Here is a 6,309-nt window from a genome sequence, read left to right on the forward strand (position 1 = left end):
GTGAAAATGTACTCAATAATTTCACGCGTGGATTCACTCCAAACATTTATTGTTTTCACTCACACCGATTTTTTTACAGTGTACCTGATGGACTTTCGAGACAGTATATTCAAATTAAAATGCTTTTATAGAGAATCAAAATTCCTAAATATAAACAGATAATACACTTTCTATAGGACAAGATGGCAAATATGAATCAAAATCATTGGGAGACTGGTAAAATAGGGAGAAAGGTGCTAGGTAAATTTTTGTCGAATCTTTCTTAATGTCACATGATTTACTTATTTAACATTTTAACTTGTTGATTGTTGATTAAAAATTAAAAAGTTACCGCAAGTGATTAACCAGAAAACTGCAATTTTAACTTGTCTCATATTGAACACATATATTAATTGCACTATGTTCTACAGAGTGTTGCGAAATTACACATTCTAAGCTTTGTTTCTAGGTGCCAATTCTTTAAAAATTGTCTTTTTTATCGGAAATCTAAACGACTATATTATATATTGCACTATACAGGGTGATTCACTACTTATCCAAAAAAAATTGGGAATAGATGCGTCATGAGAAATGGGGTCACTATCGTAAAAACAAATCTAAAATCCTTATAGTTTCCGAGAAAGAAATTATTGAGCTTGTAGAACTTTCAACCATTACATAGCTGAACAACTGTAGTCTCTAGCGTCATTCGTAATACGCGTGGAGAGCCACGTGGCCTCAGCGACTCCGAATACTGAAATCCGATTTTACAATCGTCGTTGCGATAGTGTTTACAATAGTTTTTAGTAGTTAGTGTCAAAAATTATTTGCAACTCGGAGTTGATGGATATCGTTTTAATCTATGGTGAAGCAAAACATAATTTGTGTTCATAGAAACTGAGTAAAGCTTCATTCATATAGGATTAGTGCGGTTCCATTGGTATTGTAAAAATGTTCTTAATATGCATTGCAACAGATATATTCAGATAAACTTCACAGTAACGCCGTTGCGCTGCAGTTGGTACGGCAGAAGCTAGAAGAAGCTTAGATTTTACAAAATCCGTTACCACCAGTAATACAGGAACCAATAAGGCAACGTAATTTTTGTCCACAAAACATACAATACATTAAATAATGATAATAATTTTATGTAAGCAGAGTATACCATACAAAGTACTATGCAACAGTACAACTACAAAGTTTAACAAAGTATTGTTTTTAAAAGATCATATTATTCAAGCTATTAAATAAAAGGTAGTTCGTTCATTAATTGGAGACTGTCTTTCAAAAATCTTCATTATAACTTAAACAACTTTTAAAAAATGGTTGTTTTAATACATATAAAATTGGATTTACTCAGTTTGAATTATTGTACACATATGCTCTTTCTAATTGGCAATTTGCTTTTTTTTAACTGATACTTCGAAATACAGTTTACAAGCAAAATAATCTAATTAACTAAAAACTAAAAGGAAAATTATAATGATTCCATTGTTGGCTCTCTCCTATATGGAAATCTCCCATTATCCTAGCAGCTTATTATCAAGAAGAGCCAAGTACAAACAGAAACAGTGTAATTCGAAGGCAAAGTCAACAGAGCTCACGCCTCAAAGACAAATAAAACACAACCAGCCCACATGTGACTCATTTATTTGGTTAAAGAGATTTTACAAAAGGTTTTTTCCGTTTTGTTTAAGTACACAATTTAATGTTTGATCAACATTATTTCATGACTCACGTGCTTCTCATTTTATGTTACGGTCAAACTGGTGCTAAATGCGATGCATTAATCAAACCGTAAGTTTCTCGACAACAGTAATGATAAAAAATAGGTTTTTGTATATTTAAGCGATAAATAAAATAAATGAGTATGTGAAATATTTAAAGAATTATAAATAAAGGTGACAAAATGATATAATTTTCCAGTGTAAAATATTTATACAGGATGTTTCAGAAAAAGGGGCTATAGAAGTAGAATATCATAAAATTTTATGATTTTTTCCTATGGCCTAACGCTTTTGTTTGAAAACACAGGACATTAGATTATTATTTTTTAAAAATAAATTTAGCAATATTTCCAATTATATCGTATTGAAGTTTGGAGGTCTTATGTTTTGAGAGGTTATTCAGGGTGATTCAGTCATATTGTCATTAATTTTAACCACGTCTTCAGAGACCCGATAAAGAAAATCGAAAAAGATGTTTACTCGACCTTTTAAAAAATAAGCAAATTACCCTTAAATCTCGTTAATTCGGCGCTCTACTTGGCAATAGAGAACGTGCTGGCGGACTATAGAGCATTCAAACATTGAAGAGAAACAGCTGATTTCCACAGTCGTTTGCAATTGGTTTCAAAATCAAAATGCAGCGGATCTCAACATTAAGTATTAACAAACTGCTATGAACTGATGAGTAAGTGATTTTTTAACAGCACTGTCATTTTAAATAGGTAGGTACCATACTACCCTTTGAAAAGCAATAAGTCACACAGTAAGGTATACGTACTACAAACTGAATAATTAATTGAATATAATACTAAAAACTCATATTCAATTATCAACCTTAGTGAAAACGTTAACAATATTAAAAATACTAATTTGTAATAACCTAACACTCGAAAACATTTATTATACTTATACATTTGTTGTTATTAACAAATAAATAATACTTGTTAGTATTTAAAATGTAAAAAAAATATCTTATTCATCATGTGTCTAGGTAAAAAGCTCCGTTTATTCGTTGTCGTTCACTACGGATTAAAAACGAATTAAAAGCTAGGTTAATGACCGAATATTACGGTAGGTTTAGATTCACTCTCGATTAACCTTTGTTGGTCAGCGGTCAGCAGCGGTCCGAAAAGTGGTTTTAATAATGATTTGAAAACACTTTCTTTTCAGAGTAAATATGTATTTCACAATTTTTTTAATCGCGAATTCGTATTCTACTCATTTTTCCATATTATATTCCCTTAAAATTAATTACATTATGACTGAATCACCCTGTAAATAGTTTGGCTTTATTAGTTTCCAAATAAGTTATACAGGGTGGTTGCTGCGATTATATCTGAAATATTTTAGATCATAACTTTTTTTTACGTTGGAATTTTTGGGTCATCAATATAATATTCTTATGTATTTTTAACAGTACGCAAAAAGTGTATGGTGTAATATTCGGCAAACCACTTTTCGAAAAAATGCCCAAAAATTAGGGAAAACAGATAGATTTTTGAAACGTTAACCACATTTTTAAGTGCGCGATATATACTCATAAAAATTTTATGTAAACCCACACACTAGATCGTTGGTTATTTTGACTACACACAAGTAAAGTTATATTCAGCTTGTAATTTTATGCTTTTGAGTAATCACCAAAAATGTAAATTTAATATTTTTTAGGAAGAAAAAGGAGCTAAATGGAAAAGATTGTTACAACTAAAAGATTTTTTCAACGGCATCAAAAGTGAAGTATGTTCTTGAGGCAACAAAATACTAGGTAGAGTTAACAAACAAAAAAAAACCAAGTACAGGCGGTGTGAATGGAAAAATTTTTTATGTTACTGTTCCAAAATTTTGTTATTTTCAGTCGTTTTCAATGAAAACGAATTTCTCAAAACACATCCATCCTGTCGCATGCGGGTATAATTATCCCTGTATCTCCCTTGGTACATAAATAACTACATTTCTAATATATTATTCTTCTTAATTTTATGATTTTTAGTGAATTTATTCTTAGTAATCTTAAATTCCTTAACTTATCAAGGTTTTCTATGCATTTTGTTCTATTACAAAAGCTACTTGTACAATTTTTAAGTACCGAATAAAAGTAAGTCAATAGTAGTTTGCTGTACGTACTTGAAAAAATATTGGGCAAAAAAAAAATAGAGCAAAGCTGATTAATATCCGAAATCTTATGAGCGATTTATTCTCAAATTCAGATAAGAAAGATAATTACCTTCGCCTCGAATCATTTTGGTAATCTGACACTTTACAGCAAGGACCGACGATTCTGTACCAACGACAAATAATAAATTAAAAGGAAAGTGAAAGTAAAAAGGCAATGTTATACGGTACTTGTTGTACCTGTTAACGACTCGACCACAAAAATATATTAATTACTGAAGTGTGAAGTGCGATTAATTACAAATTTGGCATATTATTAATCACGGCGATCTCTTGTGTTACACATTTTAGACCTCACGGTCGTTGGATATGTCCGAAATTTTCCATGGCGTTACGCAACGACTCGGTTTTGTTGCTATGGAGGGTTTGTATTCATTAACAATACGTAGTCAGTAAATATGTCCAGTGAAAATTCCTTAAATACCTATTTCTTCGAATTAAACTTCTATAACTGCAGATTTTGTGAAATTTATATGAGAATTTCGTGAATTAAAGCATCAAAATTATTAAATCTTTAAAACTGCTTGCAATATGCCTTAGAGGGTGTCAAAAAAACAGTAAAGTATACCTCCAAGGGAGTTTCTTTGGGTGAAAACAAACAAATCAAATTAGATTGGAATAACGTTTGTTTCTTTAAAAATTTAGTTACCATACCAGAAGGAAAAAATTGATAGAAAGCAAAATACCTATTATTTGAGATATTACCTATTAGTCAAAAATAAGCACCAAAAACATTAACAACCATATAACATAAAATGAGAGTGCCAAGCTCACCTAAAGCTCCTGTGGGGAAAGAGCATGGCAGAGAAACTCACGATCGTTGCTCTAACTACCCAAATATAAATACAAAACAACCGCTAACAAAAGGCATAAATTAAGATCCTTTGCTAATGATAATTAAGACCTGACTTATTTAATGTGTCACTAAATGTCACCTCACTCGAAATAGACATAAACACTTCCAAGTAAAACTGAAGACGTTTGGTGTTAGTTAGCCGGCAGGGCCGGAAGGTACAGGAGTCCCATACGGGAGGCAATCCAGCTATAGTTGAGATTTCGGAAGATCTGTTTTAGCAATTATTTTTTTGTATTTAATTATTCTTTTTTTTAGATTCGTTCCTCACGGGCGAAAATGTTAGTGAATTCAACAAGGCCCTTATATGCGTCTTGACATAAAGTGAGCACAAGAAATGTTTTATAACTTCTTTTTCGAACAACGTAATCATGACAAAACAAGTTAAATGTGAAACAAAGGAGTTGTTATTGCAATATCCGGGCAGTCACGACAATATATACATATTTTAACATGTAATAAATAATGAGCAATCTTTAATAATAATTGTAACAATTTTATCTTAGAAAAATATACGCCCCTGAGCGTAAGACACAGAACTTTTATCATGAAACGTCTATAATCATCACAATCATAAGATTACATAGAACAATTAACAACAAAGTACTTATAGAATAATTACCTGCTAATTAATACCGTTTAAACACTTTTAGTCTTTCACTACTTGCGCTTCCTTCTACCAACTGCCAACATTACGTTTTCAGTGTTGTGCAACACCCACGTAACGTCGAAGTTGATACGATAAGTATGGTTTTGCACAATACTTAAAAGCTTGTTTTCCCGGGGCCAATATTGGACCACTGAAGGATTATGACGGGCAAGTAGGGAAAAAGATGATTCGTCTGTAAATAAAATCTGCCTAGCAAATTCATTATTTTCATCTATTTTTCCCTAATGGATTCACAAAACTCTATACGCCTTATTTGATCACTAGGAATAAATAATTTCTTGAGAAGTTTGCATTTTATAGACTTTGTAACCATTCTTTTTTAAGATGCGACGAACTGTACGACTTGGAATGTCAAGTTCTTCGGAAATTTGTAGGAAGAACACAGCTCCTTGCTTCAGGAATTTGACGAGGTTCCTGATTGCTACATTTCGTACACCGATTAACACATCCACACTCCTCAAACTTATGAAAAATATTCAAAACAGTTCTAGAGCAGTGGTGACTAATTCGTCGGGGTATGAAAATCGACCAACGACTTCCTCTGGTAATATTTCAGATGAATTTTATTATTCAATCCTCCACCCCTCAGTTCTTCCCCTAAATCAAGGGATGATAAAAACAGCTCCTGAAATGGAGTTTTATGTTTTAGTGATGCTTTTATTCGTGTTCAGCGACAACAAAAACCTTTTATGTATATTTTCTTTAATTTTCATTTTTCCACACCCTCATTCCTAAGATAGGGATTAAAATATTTTCAATAATTTTTCCATAACTAGTTTCAATTGAGCATTCTTCCCACCATAATGTGTCTTAATTTCACTGTATTTATCGAAGATATACGATTTTTGAACGAAGAAAATCGATTTTCTCTTTTTTCACCTATTCACCCTTCATTTCCACCACCAAAA

This window comes from Anoplophora glabripennis, unplaced genomic scaffold, assembly GCF_000390285.2.
Source record: "Anoplophora glabripennis isolate ALB-LARVAE unplaced genomic scaffold, Agla_2.0 scaffold391, whole genome shotgun sequence".
NCBI classification, from domain to species: Eukaryota; Metazoa; Arthropoda; class Insecta; order Coleoptera; family Cerambycidae; genus Anoplophora; species Anoplophora glabripennis.